Consider the following 19,111-nt stretch of genomic DNA (forward strand, 5'->3'; position numbering starts at 1 on the left):
GAATGGGAAAATATGTAATAAGTGAGGAGCCCTTATTCTATAAAATGACTCATCACCCTCACAATGGGAGAGGCCAATTGCCTAAGCCATCAGAAGCCTCACTCTCTCCCTCAGAGGCTCTGACTCTCTCTCCCTCACATACAAAGCCACAAGGCTCATAAACAGAGAAATACAATATCAGTGTGGATGTAGCCTAAACATTGGGGTGAACCACGATACATCTTGTGTTATTTACCTTCTTGCAGATTCACGGTCGGATTTACGTTGTTCCAAGACCTTCGATTTTGTGCATCAACATTTGGTGCCGTCTGTGGGAAACGACACGAAAAACTATGTCGATTCTTTTTCATTTTTTCATCTCACCACCGCGAGACCTCATCACTGTCCACCACGAATATGCAGAACCCATCTCTCAAAAATGCAGAAATAAAAACATCTAAACTCAACCACAGTTTCTTCTCTCTCCCCACCAACCCATCTGAAATCTTTCGGTCCTTCCAGAAAGATTAGCCTGAGCAGCATCAAGTGTGGTGCAGTTGCAGACACCGAACCACCTCTCCTGCCACTTAAACGGAGATCAGGCGTAAAGTCGTTGTTCACCACGTGGATATACCCACGTCTGCACCGCGGCATACGCTGTACCAGCGCCACACCGAAGTGGTTAAACGCTATCGTCACCTGCATCCTGGAGTCCGCCAAACAACAATGTCATAGAGCCGTAGTCAATTCGACTAGTCGGTTCTAACATAAGTGTCGGATGCATCAGCACAGACGCAAGTCTAACCCCGGCAGCGCAAGCTCCTAAGAAACCAGATGACGTTGAGGAGGAGATGGAGTCTAAAGCCCTGCTAGTAGTCATATCAGACTCGCACAACAAAGTGAGGATAGCAAACTCTGCCTACAAGGAGATGGTGGGACAGCCAGAATGCCCATAGCTTGACGCCATCGTGGCCGGAGATGGGCGGTTCGGAGGTAAAATGATCCAGCGAGAATGCTCTCTTGGTTCCACATAACCATCCACTGTTTTGCTCCTGTCATGTTTCTTTAAATATTCTCTCTGTTCGTGTTCCTCCTGGGACATTATTAATTCAAAAAACCAAAACTCCTACCTCTGTTTATCTGATTCGCATGGAGCTCACTCTCCCTACCACCTACGACATGTCGTTGAGTACTGGCGGCTTCATGTATGCGGCGAGCAGCCTCAGCGTGATATCGGATATGGAGACGCTGAAACTCGGATTGGATCTTGTATCGGCCGCCAGGTGAAATATCAGGTTCCTGAGAACGGTGGCCGAGTCTCAGTAGCTTCATCAAAATGCAACGGCTGTTGAAGCCGTTAGAAGGTATAATGAGCTCTGGATGCCGTTGGTTTCTTATCTGACGGCGGAGTCAGCGACGGTTCCTGTGATTCATCCTCCTAAAGACATTGAGTGGGTTTGGTTCTGCCACATTCTGAATCCGGTTTCTTACAGGCAATACTGTGAACAACACCTGCACAATTAAAGGTCTTGTAGCTGCGTTTTGCTTCCATCAAATGTTTGAAAGCATGGGTCTTAACGATTGCATTCTACAGGCATGGGTCTTGGGGTTCGACAAGGCTGACAATATTCCATGTGGTTTTGGGTTGTCCAAGCAGCTGTCATTTTAGAGAAAAGCAAGAAAAGTAATGGCAATTAAAAACTTGAAGTCAGATGGTCTCCAAGGCCATAGAACATGGGTGGACAGAGAATGAGCGGAAAGAGAAAGCAAAAGCAAAAGATTATTCCCTTATCTGTCATCTTCCAAAAGAAAGAAAAATAAAGAGAAAGCAAAACGGAGGCACATGGGGACACTGCAAAAGCAGGGAATAAACATCCCACCAGAATGATGTAATTTATTTTATCTTTCGGAGACATCTGTATAAACCCCATCAGAGAGTAATAAAAAAAAACGGCAAAGCCCAAAATAGCACCAACCAGGTGACCAAAAGTACGCCCAATACTACAAAAAATTATTCGGCAGCCTGTTGCTATTATCACCAACCAGGTGATCAAAAGTGCGCCCAGTACTCCAAATTATTCGGCAGCCTGCCGCTATTATCACCAACTAAGTGATCAACAGTACGCCTAGTACTCCAAAATTATACATGAGCATCACTCATGTCAATCATACATAAATATACATGAGCATCACTCATGTCAATCATACATAAACATTCATGAGCATCACTCAAATCATACATAAACATTCATGAGCATCACTCATGTCAACATTCATGAGCATCACTCATGTCAACATCCATGAGCATCACTCATGTCAATCAACATAAACATTCATGAGCATCACTCATGTCAATCAGCTTCAAAAGCTTCATTTATAGAGTTCTAGCTTCAAAAGCTTCATTTACAAAAACTCTAGCTTCAAAAGCTTCATTTACAAAAGCTCTAGCTTCAAAAGCTTCATTTACAGAGCTCTAGCTTCAAAAGCTTCATTTACAGAGCTCTAGCTTCAAAGCTTCAACTTGCAAAGCTTCACCTACAAAGCTTCAGTGCATGGTCTACAAAAACCGCCTCCGAACAACCACCACTTCGGCCCATACATGGATTCAATTTGAAGTCTCCAGCCAACAGACTCTATTGACTGAAAACTTGGGGGACTACACTATGTACCATATATTAGGCCTCATGAAAAATACTTGGGGGACTCTGGCCCATATTTATGTATTAAGGAGTTTTATAAAAGGGACTCCCTCACCATCATTAGAGAGCATCAACTCTAGCCCATTATTCATGTATTGAGGAGCAAGCCCTTATTCTATAAAAGAGACTCCCTCACCATCATTAGAAAGCATCAACTCTAACCCATTATTCATGTATTGAGGAGCAGGCCCTTATTCTATAAAAGGGACTCCCTCACCATCATTAAAGAGCATCGCCGACTACTGAGCAACCGCCTCGCCGCGAGCATCAACTCTAGCCCATTATTCATGTATTGAGGAGCGAGCCCTTATTCTATAAAAGGGACTCTCTCACCATCATTAGATAGCATCGCCGCTTACTGAGCAACCCCATCGCCGCGAGCATCAACTCTAGCCCATATTTATGTATTGAGGAGCGAGCCCTTATTCTATAAAAGGGACTCCCTCACCTTCAAACACCACAAGCCAAGCTAACCAAGGCAACATAAGCCATAAACAGAGCAGTCTCGCAACATGTGCTACTTCTAGTTGAGCATCATTTTAGATTGGGCATCGCCTCATATCGAGTATCAATTCAAGATGACATCTAGTTACTTTGGCCCACACATGGACTGAATTTCAAGTCTCCAGCCAAAAGACTCTCTTGACTAAAGACTTGGGAACTACTGTTTGTACCATACTTAGGGCCTCCGTATTTAGATCTCGTATAAATACTCGGATGACTCAAATGTAATTATGTAATAAAGGTAGGGGCAAATATGTAATAAGTGAGGAGCCCTTATTCTATAAAAGGACCCCTCACTCTCCTCATGCAAGGAGGTCATACCTCACCCTCTCAGAGCTCTCATCCTCACAGAGAATCTCTCTCTCTCCCTCTTCAACATCTCAGAGAAATACAATAATCAGTGTGGACGTAGCCCAAACATTGGGGTGAACCACGATACATCTTGTGTTATTTACTTTCTTGCAGATTCACGGTCGGATTTACGTTGTTCCAAGACCTCCGGTTTTGTGCATCAACAAAGGCGACACGTGGTCTTTTGGGTGAAAAAGACAAAATTACCCTTGAGGCATACCGAGACTCTCACTCGCTTACAACTAACAATAATGGCTCAATCGATGTCAAAGATGATCAAGGTATTCTTTTAAACCCTTTCATCATTCCTCATCAAATCTTCACCCACAAGGTAACTCCCAATTATTCTTTTCAAATTGAGATTAATTACCAAAATTAATTGATTAAGTTCCTAATTGATTGAAAGATATTATTTTGACATAATATCTTGCAATTAGAGCCAAGAAACCACCATAAGTGGCCAATCCCATTTCTCCAAATAGGGTCGGCCACACCCCTATATATAGCCACTCATTTTCTCCGAAACCTAAGTCGAATTCCTTTCTAAAATTCCCCAAATTTCTCTAAACACTTTCTCCCTCAAATTCTAACTTTGGCATTAGAGGTTCTTCGGCCAAAGCCCCTCATCCCCCCAATTCATCATGGGTGCATGAGGCTCTTGGCCTTGACCTTAGGTGTTAATTTTTTTCAGGTGCATTTTCGTCCAAGAAGAAGAAGGCGGAAATCTGTATCCACAAATTGGTGTTTTCATTGAGAGCTTGATTCACACGCTCGAAGAAGACTCTCGCATTCAACATTTCTAATTTTCTTTGTTCATTCGTAGATTTTCCCACATTTTTTTCCTACTCCTGGAATTTTTATATAAATTCTTTGAGTAGCCCTGGGGAAGAAATAAAATGATAAAAAAAATTATGAAACAACAACGTGCTCCCTACAAATTTAGGTTTTCACCCACTCGACAGATCACGGAGCAACGACGACTACCACTGCTATAGCCCGATAAACCATGGGTTCAATTTTTTGCAGCCAAAACCCAGCCCATGCTAGTGTAACCCGCAGCCCAACAAGGTAACCATCACCCTCACACAGCAGACGACCTTGGTGAATCAACTCTTGCAGCGCACCGAGATGCAATGTGCCCCAGACGAGGTGTCCCGAAGTAGGACAAAGGTAAACAACGAACCTTTTCAGCAGCTTCCCGACAAGCAGTACACCAGTCACGAACTGAACTTTCTGGTGATATACACTTCTGACTGGGCCCCCGAGATAGCGTGTACTCTCGTCTTAGCGCGCAGAGGAGCGTGCACTCTCGGTTAGGCCTACGGACAAGCATACACTCACAGTTGGTGTCACACTCCGATAATCAACATGAACAACTTTTCAGGTGAAGTGTTCATTCGCAGCTAGGCCCACAAGAAGCATCATCCACCTCATATTAGAGTAGACAGCATGACGGACGGAGAGAAGCAGTCACTCAATCCTACTCAAGTTCAACCAGCAGCTTACGAATAACTTGCTCACCTGCTAGGAACGTACCACACGTATCGCAGCAGCGACATAGACGAACTGAACACATGAAAGAGCAGCCTAGACCAGTAGGTCATGACTGGGGGCAACCGAGAGCTCCGCTACCCCCAATAAAGGCAAATTCAGGAAGAAGTAAAAAGGCTTTTGACCAAGCGATTGCGCGATTTCCAATGCAACGAGGTCACTAATGAGGCACTACAACGGGACATAGCCAACATAAGCAGGTCACCCTTCACAAACGAGATCGGGTAGGTAGAGCCTCCATGCAAGTTCAACATGTCGCATTTCATATCCTTTAAAGGGGATAAAGACCCGAATAGATACCTAAAGAACTATCGAGCAATGACCCTTTATCGAAACAGTGATGCTTTCATGTGCAAGATATTCACCAGCACTCTACAAGGCGAGGCACAAGATTGGTTCCGCACCATGCCGCCATAATCTATCCGGAGTTTCGATGAACTTTCTTTGGTTTTCACTAAAGAATATTCATCATATCGCTCGATCAAGAGGAAGTCCGACAACTTGTTCAACTTTAAGAATAACCCAAAGGAGTCGCTTCGTGACTATGTGAAAAGGTTCAAAGCAGATAAGGCAAAGATAGTCGAATGCAACGACTCGATAGCTAGAGCAGTCTTCCAAAAAGGACTTCCAGCAAACCACCTGCCATTCAAAAAATTGATCATGAAAGTTGATCTAACTCTGGAAGACTCTTTCACTCTGGCAAATAAGCATACACTTTGGAACTAGGCTTGCCGATCTAAATTTAATGACTTGAATGAGTACCTGACATCATTTTCCTGTTATCCAAACTGAAATGAGGGAGGACCTATTCGCATGTTTAATGGTATCTGAAGCAGCAATAAGCTCTACCATTATACAAAAAGAGTTTGGGGGTGACTATCTGTATTCCACAGTTCAAAAGCTCTCCTCGATGCGGAAACCAGCTACTAGAAATTCAAAAGCTAACTTTGGCGACATTTGTTGCAACCCGGAAGCTCAAGTTATACCTTCAAGCGCACGCATTAATTCTCATAACGCACTATTTCATCCAATCTAAACGCGCGACAATAAAGACGCAGACACTGGCGGACGTAAAGTTTTTCAACGAACGCAGCAACTCAGCCCAAAAGGTGCACTAAGGGCAGACGAACACTAGGAGGACACACTCAAAAATAAGTTTTATCCTCATCATTCCATAAGATTCTACACAGATGCAACATGTACCGATAGTTAAGCACCACCTCCTGCTGCTCGTCACACGGCCCCAGTCGACCCTTGCTCCATAATTCAGCTATAGAGTGGCCCAATACCGGTAGTTGAGCATCTCCTGCTGCGTGTAACATGGCCCCAGCTCTACAGCTCCCTATCTTACCTTCATGCCTAGCCTAGGCGACGCAACAAAGTAACCCAACGATGCCTCGAAGGTAACCAAGCACACCTTAGCCACTCCTGCTTCACAAGATGGAGACTTCAGGCATTTGGACGTCGACTGCGCATTCAACTACAAGGGCTGGGGAGTAGGCGTTGTCCTTGTCACCCCAGATGATTCGATGCTCGAGCAGGTAGTCACTTTAGGCTTCAAAGCATCTAACAATGAAGCAAAGTACGAAGCCTTACTAGTAGACCTCCGAATGGCAACAGACTTGACGGTGAAAAAGCTTGCAATTCATTCTAATTCCTAGCTAATCACCAGCCAGACTACTGGGGAAACATCCAAAGATGGTGCAGTAACTAGAGAATGTACAAAAACAACTTAAGGCGTTTTAGACTTACACCCTCACTCAAGTTTCGAGGGCAAACAATGCTTACTCGGACGTGCTAGTCAGCCTAGGCTCCGCCCTCAGCCACCAACTCAAACAGTCAATTCCAGTGGAATATCTAGATAAGCCAAGCATATAAGAGGAGCCAGTAGCCGAGGTGTCACATGTTAGTACAACTCCAAACTAGCAAGATTTCATTATAGACTACCTGGTCAATGGCACACTCCCTATGAAAATATTGGAGTTTAAAAAGCTCCAAACAAAGGTAGCACGCTACTACATGTGGAATAACATTCTCGTCCGAAGATCTTAGACTGGACCACATTTCCACTGCTTAGCGCCTCCCAACGACCTAAAGGTTCTAAGCTCAATCCACGAAGGCATTTGTGGAAATCACTCCTGAAGCCGATCCTTAGCACAGAAAGCTCTAAACATAGGCTATTACTAGCCTACTAGCCATCAATGCACTAAAGAGTTAGTACAAAAGTGTGACCACTGTGTCACGCCCAGGACCTGGGGTGGGTGGAAAAAAATAACCCCGCACTCGGCGCGCGAGTAAAAGTAAAAATAAATAAAAGGAAATTGACACGGGTTGGAAAATGAACTCCTCTTGTTAAAATAACTCCAAAACATTACAGGGTGTATAAAAGTAATAAATTAAAATCCTTAAACTTCTCCTCAATCATAACCTCAGCTCTTCTAACACCTATCTTGCCAAATAACTCATCTGTAAAATAATAGGTGAGGGGTGAGCAACAACCACTATCACTCAGTGAGTAGAATAAATAATATGCCAGTCAAGCTTGCCATTTTAATCACACTATAAAATAGGATAATAATATCAAAGCTTTAGCCACATAATTCCATATCACATCATCCCTTTACGTGTCCATTATATCCTTCATAAATTGTAACTCACCACGTGACTCCTAATGGCCATCTGCCCTAATGTCCCCGAGTGTAGTTTACATTTATCCCTCGGATTAATGCAACACCAAAGTTCTCATGCTCCATGAACATCTCAAGTAATTTCTTATACAATATATATCCCATCATAAAACATTTACACAAAATCCAACATGCTTGACTTAAAATAGATAGAGATTTGAAATATAGAAAACCCACAATAGCTCATGGTTTTCATTTATCAAAAAATAAGAATATTTTAAACACATTACATAAACCACTCACCTTGATAATCCAAGCTTTGGCAAGACAACCCAACTAACAATCTCCACACAACAAACCCTAAACCCTATTTCTTTCTCTCTTTACCCTCACTCCCTTTCTCTACACTGAACCTTCGCTGCATGCTCTGCATGTTTCCTTGATATGCGAAAATAATGGAGCATGGCCTCCTATTTATATTAGAAATGAGGAGGTCAAGCTAACTTCTTATTGGTTGGCTTAGCGGCTAGAGATATAACAATTCAATTTACCTTCTCTTACAAGTTGCTGCATGGTAATCTAAATAGGCAGTAGACTTAGACAAGTGGCTGGCTAATAACAGGTGGAAATAAAAGATAAGACATGTCCAACTAAGTAGCGTCACATAGTCACTGTGTAGAGTGCTCACTAAGCAAATATACAAGGAGATAGCTATAAAGTGTGGTGTGCCACGTTCGAATATAGCTTCCAACAGTAAGTAATCTAGCTAGACTAATGAAAAGAACACCTTTTGTCCTCATTCTAACATTAAGGTTCCCCATCCTGCTTGCATGATTTGTAAATGACAACTCCTACTAATAAAAACATGAATTACAAGACACTTGTCCTATAAATGCAAACTAATGACACCTCCACCTTAATCCTTCCAACTCAAAACCTAGTCATGGTAATGGCGAGGTGTGAATATGCATAGCTACATGAATCACATGTGATGCGCTATGTAGAAACTTATCTAAGCTTCATTCTAACTATATAAAAAATAATAATAATAATAATAATAACCACAAATACAACTAAAAATATGGGACCTTACACGCTGCCAACGCTACAAGCCAGTACTAGCACTACCTGCCAGCGAACTACACCCACAGACAAGTACTTGGTCGTTCGTGTAGTGGGGAATCGACTTGGTATGGTCAATGCCACCTGCTACTGGGGCAGAGACATGATGATCATGGCAACTGACTACTTCACTAAGTAGGTGAAAGCATAGCCCACAACAACCACAACTTAGACAAACATAGAATGCTTTATATGGAGGAACATCGTTTGCCGATTTGGCATCCCTCAATCCATCATCACAGACAACAACCCGCAAATTCGTAGTCAAAGATTTGGCGAAGTTCTTCTAGAAATATGACATCAAGCAGCGCATGCCCACGCCTAGGTACACCTAAGGAAATGGACAGGCCGAACCATCCAACAAGATGATTCTAGATTGCCTCAAAAAATCCCTTTTCGACAAGAAGGGAAAATGGCCAGATGAACTTTCTAGATGTCTATGGGCATATCGCACAACCAAATAACGAGCACCCGATGATACTCTTTTCTCTTTGGTATTTGGTTCAAAAGCAATCATTCATCCCAATGTCAGCATACTAAGTATCAGCACTCTACTGCCAAGCATCGAACAAAACAGAAATGAGATGGCCACAAACTTAGATCTGGCAGAGGAGAAACTCGAAAAGGTCATCACCCACATCGCATTCTACCAGCAGCAGCTCCTCTCCAGCTATAACAAAAGGGCCAAGATCTGCCAATTCCTACCTAGACATCTAGTCCTAACAAAAGCCTTCATTACTGCCCGCAGAGAATGCTCTAAAAAGATGGATCCCATATGGGAAGGTCCGTACAAGATCAGCAGGGTAGGTGGCAAGGGTAATTACACCATCGGCACCCTGAACGACCAAGAGATCAAAAAGCAGTGGAACACCTACAATCTGAAGAAGTACCATGTGTGACCTCCCGTTACATCAAAGCCCGAAGACTCAAGCAACTAGACGGGCAACACCTCGCAAGCCGAGGACTATCCAGTTGTTATGCAGTTCTTACCTTACATCTAAGTTTTTGTTCGTTTCATTTATTTTTCAATGAGGAATTCAGAAGTAATTTATAACTTGGCTCAGTTGCACGCTTACAACAACTGATCACTTCTGCACTTCAAAAGAAGATGCATCTTTCTTAGGGACTTATCGCAGAAATTACACCCCCTTGGGGACCAACCATGCTCTCCAATGCGAGAGGATAAACTAATTAGTCTCCAGTGTAAGAGGATAAACCAATTCCCCGACACCCACATAGGTTTTCTCTCCAATGTGGGAGGATAAACTTTACACTTCGAATATCCATACGTTGATGAGTTGGGCTGCCGTGTTGTAACTAGGTGCATGATGGCTTACACCAGGATTCCTAGAAGTAGCCACAATGATCTTTTTCAAGGCTTAGCTAACGAAAGGATTTTGGGTCTCTTGGCCTAATCCATGGGGAATCATGCCTCAGAGACGGATGGGGCATATTACGCAGTACGCCCTATGAGCGGCTGCCTTAGAACCCTAAAGTTGCTACTGTGTGCACTAATGTAGCCTACAGTTTCCAAATGACTGCCTACGAATTGCCCTTCAAGCAGTAAGCCACGCTAAACTTATACAACCGCACATTTTTGTTAAAGGTTAAACAAGTTTGCGTGCATATACGAAGCTTTATCCACTGCCAACATGCTACGCAGTCGATAAGCTTCACCTCTGCCAAGTGCGGAATGATCATTTAGATCTACACTAATTCCTAAAGTGTTGTGATACTTGCTACACAACCCACGAAATTTGTTACATAAAGAGCAAAGAGTTTTCTCGGACCTTTGCTTACAAAATTCGATACAACCACGTACTTTTGATACAAAAGGTTAGCGAATTTCATAACCTAAAAATCTTTAGTATTTTGTGATGCAGGCCACACAACTCAAAGGATTGAAGAAAGCCAAGGTTAACAAACCAAGTGGTCATGCGGACTCTTCTGCTTCTGTAAGTAAGGCGTCCGGCTGTCGACCCTATGGCTAACAACTTTGAAAAGGTTCTACACCAACACATACGGCTGCATAGGCTATGCGGGCCTGTCTGCTTATAGAAAAATAGCATGTCTACTGCTAGCCTAAAAGTCAAAGGTTGGGCGTGAACAAAAGAAGCGAAGATAAAGAAAAGCGAAGGAAGCAAGTTTATTAAATTTTCTAGAAAAAAATTATAAACGACTAGCAAAGGCCGAATGAGTTCAAGCAAACTAACAAGGAAAACAAAGAAAATCCTAAAGGCTACTCGGTCAGCACACCTTCAGCAGCGGCATTATCCAACGCTTCATCCTCGGTTGCCCCAACCTGGGTACCAACTTCTCCGACTACTTCACCAATGGAAGCCTCAAAAGTAAAGGCAAGCAAGTCTTCTGGAGAAATAGAGAAGGTCTCGAAGTCTTTCCTAGCAAATTGAAAGTCAGACGATCTACCAAAGAGATGATCTACATAACCCAGCTTCTAGAAATCAGCCTGAATCTGAACGAGCAAATCCTCGAACCCAGCTTTCTCACCCTTCAGCTACTCATTCTCCTCGAGCAGACCAACAAAAATGCGTTGCAGCTCATCCACTTCCTTTTTCAGACTTTTATTGATCGTCAGTGCACCTTGGAATTCCAACACTCAGGGTTCAAGCATATCGACGATTTTCTTGAAGTGGATCACTTAATTATAAGCAACAATCAACTCTTCATCCTTTGCGTAAGCATTAAAATGAAGCTTAGAAATGGCACACTCAAGATCTTGGATCTGAGGTATGTAATAGAGAAATGGCACACTCTTCATCATTCGCGTCAAGCCTAGTCTTCAAGTCAACGATCTTCTGGCAAGTAGTCTCAAGCTGTAGAGAAGTGGGGGTAGAGATATTGGACCCTTTTAAAGCGACGAGCTTAGACTCCAACTTTCTGATATTATCGACAGAAGAATAAAATTTAGCTGCCATAGTTTTGCCATCTCCTTATCAGCCTTGGTATCCTCTTGGTCAATAAGCATAGACTCGACTGCCAGAATCGCCGTTTTCCGCATCATAGCAAGCAGAGTAGTCCTATATTGGGTTGTATGCTTCGCAAAGGAACTAGGGAAAACAACCCTTCTAACGTCATCAATAAGTTTGGCACACACGTCCATATCTTCAAGTATATCAGGCTTTAAAAGTGCACAGATCTCAGTAGCCTCCCTATAAACAAGCTTGGTGGATTTCTCACAATTGCCCACGTGAGCAGTCTCATTTTTCTCAGTAGACGAATCAGTCTCAGCAGTAAAGGGAGTGGGCTTTGACGCCACCTTAGCAACAGAGTCTACCTTGTTGCTCTTCATAGTGGCAAGCTTCTCCAAAGTTGAACCAGACTTAGCTCCCAACGGACATTTAAGTAAAGGCTTTGACACTGGAGGCATGACAAAACCTCTATAATGAGTAATCCTATCAGCAATCGTACTAGCCATTTTCGGCATGGCAGACGTACAGGCTCAAATCTAACAGCCTCATTTTTTCTTCCAATCGGAAAAAGTCAAGTTAAACATAGGCCTCTCCACAGCAAGCAGACCCTCACGAGCAGAGGAGGAAGTCTTCAATTTTTTCTCAACCAGCATCTCTTGAGCAGGCGGGGAAGACCTTTTATTTCCACCTTTATTCATAGTAGGCTCCACGACAGCGTTGGACGAGCTAATGCATCCGCCTTGATCTTCTTCATCTCTTTTCTCAAGAACAGCCCATCTTTCTCTTGGCAAAGATGACTAAGCAGCCAACACCATTCACGGTACTCAGCAAGGGAGCTCAACCCATGTTAGTTTTTCCTTCATTTTTTCTCTTAGACTAGCAAGCAGGAGGCATGCATGCCCAGCATTTCAGTAGCCCATGAGGCCCTCGACCTCCTTATTTTTCTCGATCGCCGGCCTAGCCCTCATTAAGTCCAAGAGCCCAAAGGACATGAGTCGTGCAGCTTGTCTAGCACCGCGCCCCAGCGCCTCAATCCACGGCCCTAGCCGTATAGCTACCCTTGGCTTTAGCCAAGCCAAGCAGCCCAAGTAATGGTCATTGCCACAACACCTCATCGGCCCATGCCGAGCCACACCACCCCGACGGTTACCCCGCGACTGCACTATCCAAGAAGAAAAAAAGGAAAATTAAATTTTTTTTCTTACCTCGATGCGGCATGGAAAAGACAAAGAAAGCAGCGAAAGACGGTCATTTGCACAAGCAAGAGTAGAAGATTGGTAGGGGAGGGGGAACAAATATCCTTTAGCTTTCTCTCTCTTATACGGTAGAATAAATTGCTCTCTGAAGTTGATTTAATCATCTACTTAAGGTAGACTTAAATAGACTTTGGAAGTGATTTATTTCCCTTACCTAGAATGATCTAATTTCCAATTAAAGAAGGAATCTACACCTATGTTTCTTAGAACAAGAAGATCTCTACACCTGCTGCCTTTTTTGTGAGCAGCCCAACAGGTGTGGGGGCATTTGTGGAGCCAAAAATAATCAAGAAAAATATGGAGGTGACACATGGACTTTTGGGTGAAAAGGACAAAATTACCCTTAAGGCACACCGGGATTCCCACACGCATGCAACGGACAATAACGGCTCAATCAAGGTCAAAGATGATCAAATTGGTATTTTTTAAACCCTTTCATCATTCTCAACAAATCGTCGCCCACAAGGTAACTTCCAATTATTCTTTTCAAATTGGGATTAATTACCAAAATTAATTGATTAATTACCTAATTAATTGATTAATTTCCTAATTGATTGCAACATATTATTTTGACATAATATCTTGCAATTAGAGCCAAGAAACCACCATAAGTAGCCAGTCCCCATTTCTCCATATAGGGCCGACCACACCCCTATATATAGCCACTCATTTTCTCCAAAACCTAAGTCGAATTCTCTTTTAAAATTCTCCAAATTTCTCTAAACACTTTCTCCCTCAAATTCTGACTTTGGCGTCAGAGGTTCTTCGGCCAAAGCGCCCCCCCCCCCCCGACAATTCATCGTGGGCGCATGAGGCTCTTGGCGTTGACCTTAGGTATTAATTGTTTTGCAAGTACATTTTCGTCCAAGAAGAATAAGGCGGAAATTTGCATCTACAATGATGGTTGCTTTAAGTGAAGGTGGAAGTGAAGGGTCTGCACATTCTAATGAGTGGTTAGAAAATGAAGAAAAAAAATGTTGCTTTTGTTGCTCAAATGGTGGAAATGTCATTACGTGATGATGATCTAGCACTGAATGACAATGAAGAGATAACTTATGATGAGTTGTGCACTATGTATGATACTCTTTTTTATGAGACGTGTACTAAAAATGTGGAAAAGATTGAGATGTCCAAGAAAGTTGATGAGTTGCATAATGAAAACAAGTCTTTCTATCTAGTCTGAACTGAACTGGATGGAAAGATTGATTATCTTGAGGCACATATCAAAAAACAGAATGAGAAGGATTCTCCTTGCAATGACAAAGTGAAAATAGATGATGTTATTGCTACTCTTGAAGCTCAAGTTGAAAAATTACTTTAATCTCAAGAAAACTTGATCAATCAAATTCATGTGTTGAAAGCAAATAATTTTATGTATCATGAGGCTAATCGTAAACAACTACTTGAGTTGAATGAGGCAAATGACAAGGTTATTCGTCGTACCATTGGGGCTGAAAAAATTGACAAGATGTTGAGTTTTGGGAAACCTCATGGTGACAAAAATAGTCTTGGCTGCATGGAAAACGGATCAAGCTTAACAGGTACCAAATCAAGATTTGTGAGAGAATCTCCTCTTAGGGCACCTAAAGTCAATTCAAGCTCAAAATCTAGATTTATTCCCACATGTCATCACTGTCATGAATTGAGTCACATTCGTCCTAAGTGTAGGAAACTTCACTATGGTAAGAATGACACATTGATGAATCAAATGGACTGACTGGTCAATGAAGTCAACAGAATTGCTCAACTTGAGCAGTCATCCAATATGGAAAAGGGGAGGCCTCACTCCAAATGGATTCAATAAGTCTCCAACAAATGCTTAGTTGTACTCAATGCTCTCTTTGCCACTAAACCAAATGTATGGTATCTTGACAGTGTGTGCTTTCGTCACATGTCTGGGGACAAATATGCTTTCTTATCTCTTTCACCTTTCACATGCGGTGGGGTTATCTTTGGTAATGGTGACAAATCCTAAATCACTAGAAAAGGTATTGTTAATATTCCTGGTCTACCTCAGCTCAAGAATCTTAGTTATGTGGAAGGTTTAAAGTCGAGTCTCATTAGCATTAGTCAGTTGTGCGATGAAGTGGCATAGGAAGTTTGCTTCTCCAAGAAAGGTTGTCGAATTGTGGTCGAACATGGAGAGAATATTTTGGTCCTTCCTAGATATGGAGACAATTTTTACATACTTGATGCTTCAAAGGTTGGTGATTCTTCAAAGTGCAACAAAGTTATTGATGATGTCAGTATGTTGTGGCACAGAAGACTTGGTCATGTCAACTTCAAGGATCTTCATAAATTATCGAATTGTGAGGCTGCAAGAGCTTACCTTATCTTTCAATCTCAGACTCATATGTTTGTGGATCTTGTCAACCGGTGAAGCAGACCAAAGTGGCTCACAAAAGAATAAATGGTATTGCTACCTCCAAACCACAACAATGAGTGCATATGGATCTTGTTGGTCCAATCCAAACTTTTTCTATTTGAGGGAAAAGGTATATTCTAGTAATTGTGGATAACTACTCTAGATATACTTTGGTGTGTTTCTTGAGGGAAAAATCTGACACGTTTCAACGGTTTCTCACCATGTACAAAGTGATGCTCAATGAATCTCTGAGTGGTCGTCCCTCCCTTGTCAAAATAAGAATTGATCATAGAACTGAATTTAAGAATGCTCTTTTTGATGAATTATGTTCAACCAATGGGAACAAACATGAATATTCTTCTCCTATCACTGCTCAGCAAAATAGGGTTGTTGAAAGGAAAAATCGTGTTCTGATTGAGATGACTAGAGTGATGTTGAATAGCAAGAACCTAGCAAAACACTTTTGGGCTGAAGTTATGAATATTGTATGTTATATCTCTAATAGTGTTTTTCTCAGGCCGGGAATTGATGTGACTCCTTACGAACTATGGAGAGGTAAAAAGCCAATGCTCAAGTACTTCAGAATGTTTGGAAATATTTGCCATATTCTGAGAGATCGAAACAACTTGCCAAGTTTGATACTAAGAGTGATGAAGGAATCTTCTTGGGGTATTCCAACAATAACAGGGCTTATAGGGTCTACAACATACGAACAAAAACCATCATGGAGTCCATAAATGTTAAAATTGATGACTCCATTATTCCTCCTGCTCCTAATGTTGAAAATGTTGATTTATTCTCTTTTCCATTGAAAGATAAAGGTGAAGCTTTGTTGAGTTAAGCGAGTTGTCAGAAAGTGACACAGAGAGTGAGTCAAGCATTGACCAAGATCCTCGTATTCTATTCAAAGATAAGCCGAAGTGGGCCAAAAGTCATCATGATGAGGAAATAGTAGGTCCTGTTAATGAAAGAGTTAGAACTCGTTGGCAAATTGCTGATGAAGTTGCCAATGTTTGTTATATATCTCAAATTAAGCCTAAAAACGTCAAAGATGCCTTAACTAATGATGAATGGATTTTGTCTATGCAGGAAAAACTGAATCAGTTTGAGAGGAATGAAGTTTGGTCCCTTGTTAATCGTCTATCAACCGCTAATGTTATTGGCCCAAAATGGATTTACAAGAACAAATTTGATGAGTTGAGAAATGTGATCAGAAATAAGGCCAGGCTTGTAGCTCAAGGATACTCTCAACTTGAAGGTGTTGATTTTGATGAAACCTTCACCCTAGTTGCTTGTCTGGAATCTGTCAGACTTCTTTGTGCTATTACATACCATTTAAATTTTAAGCATTTTTTCAAATGGATGTCAAAACCGCATTCCTTTATGGATATCTTAATGAGGAAGTCTACGTCGAACAGCCTAAGGGCTTGGAGGATCCTCACAAGCCAGATGGAGTATACAAACTGATAAAGGCTCTCTTCGGTCTTAAACAAGCTCCTCGTGCTTGGTATGATAGATTATCTTCACATCTTCTTACTCATGGTTACACATGTGGCTCTGTTGACAATACACTATTTGTAAAGAATGTGAAAGCTCATGTTGTGATTGCTCAAGTGTATGTTGATGATATCATTGTTGGCTCCACTTCTGATCTCTTATGAAGCAATTCATTGACATGATGACCAGTGAGTTTGAAATAAGCCTTGTTGGTGAACAAAATTATTTTCTTGGACTTCAAGTCAAATAAGAAAAAGATGGCATTTTCATCTCTCAAGCCAAGTATGCAAGAATTTAGTGAAGAAATTTGGTCTTGAATGATCAAAAATTGCTAGATCACCAATGAGTACATGTGCAAAAGTTAACAAGGACTCAAGTGGCAAGGATGTTGACCAAACTTTGTATAGGAGCATGATCGGAAGCCTACTCTATTTGACTGCAAGTAGATCAGATATTGCTTTTGCAGTTGGGGTGTGTGCTCGGTTTCAAAGTTGTCCTAAGGAGTCTCACCTATTGGCAGTTAAGAGGATTATCAAATATGTGGGTGGAACTACTTATTTTGGGCTACAATATACACATGACACCAACACCAACTTGGTTGGATACAGTGATGTCGATTGGGCTATGTGCATTGATGATCAAAAAAATGCACCCCTGGGGAGCTTTCTACGTCGATAACAATCTAGTTGCTTGGCACAACAAGAAGCAAAACCGTGTCTCCTTGTCCACAACGGAGGCTGAATATGTTGTTGCTAGAAGTTGTTGCACTCAATTAATACGGATGAAGAAAATTCTCAGTTACTATGGTATCTCTCAATCCACCTTTCTTGTTTATTGTGACAATATGAGTGCTATTGATATTTCCAAGAACCCTATCCAACATTCAAGAACCAAGCATATTGATATAAGGCATCATTTCATTAGAGATCTCATGGAGGGTAAAATTATTTCCTTAACCTTTATGCCAACTGAAAAATAGCTAGCTGACATCTTCACTAAAGCCCTAGATAATCAAAGGTATAGAGATCTTCGACGGTCTATTGGTCTTTATGATATGAATTGAATAGGTTGTATAGCCTTACTTCCAAGAGTTGAATATTTTGTTTAGTTTCTGTGCTTGTTTTCGTGTAGATAATTATTTCATCAAATAATCTCATTTTGCTCTATGTATACATCTATTATATGTCATACATTGGTAGTAATATGTGGATTAGCCTTGGATAATTTTTTTTCATTGTGATGTCAAAGGTTCTCTCAATTCTCTCAGATGGCCTCTAAAAAATCATTTTTCCAATCATCCAAATCAAATGGTGTCTTTGAATTTAATGTTGCTTTGGTCCTGATTGAGTGGTAGTGACTTTACTTACTCTATAATCTGGACCATGTATCAGTTCCCTTCTTTTTGTCCTCTCCCCAAAACAAAATAAAATTTCAAATGGGAAAGTGTTTTATGAAAGTGGTATCTTCAAAAGAAAGTACATATTATCAAATGAGAAAATCCCTTCTTTTAGCCTTCCATGCAATGTCATGAGTAGTGCCTCAAGATCCCCCTCCGTAGGTCATGTATACAATACTCTCAAATATCAATGGTGATTCATCAAATTTTCACCTTCATTCAAATGACCTTGGCACTTCTCAAATTGGTGCCTCACTCAAAATTCCTCACCAAAGTTGGTTTTTCCTTCATGGCTTATGCCTTGCTTTCTAGCGAGTCTTGTTCATTGTCCATATTATGTAGGAAGTGATGTTTCTTAAAGTCAATGGATTATTAAAAGCTTGGTTAACTTTGGAAATGCTTGTGAAACTATGTGCTTGGTTCTAAGATTTCAAGATGCCTATCACCAATCATATTCCCTTACCTTGACACATCATAGTTGCATCATGAACAAGTGTTCATCTCTATATTACTATCTTTGTATGCCCTTGAAGAATTGTCTTATCAATATCTCTTGGAAACATCGATATTCAAACTACTTTTTCGTATCCCCTTCATGGCTTATGCTTTAGTTATAGTTTATTGGTGCAAAGATTAAACTGTTATCTTGATCTCTATCCTCTTAATGAGCTGCCTTTGGTTGTTTGGGTACATTGGTCTTCACTTATGCTCAAATTTGTATGGTAATGGACATCTTTTTTTGTTGAGTCTATGTCCCTCGTCAGATAATTGAAGTCATGTTTTAGGTTTATATGGGAGTATGTTTACATGAAGAACATCAATTTTGGGGGAGTT

Source organism: Malus domestica, chromosome 05 (assembly GCF_042453785.1).
Source record: "Malus domestica chromosome 05, GDT2T_hap1".
Lineage (NCBI taxonomy): Eukaryota > Viridiplantae > Streptophyta > Magnoliopsida > Rosales > Rosaceae > Malus > Malus domestica.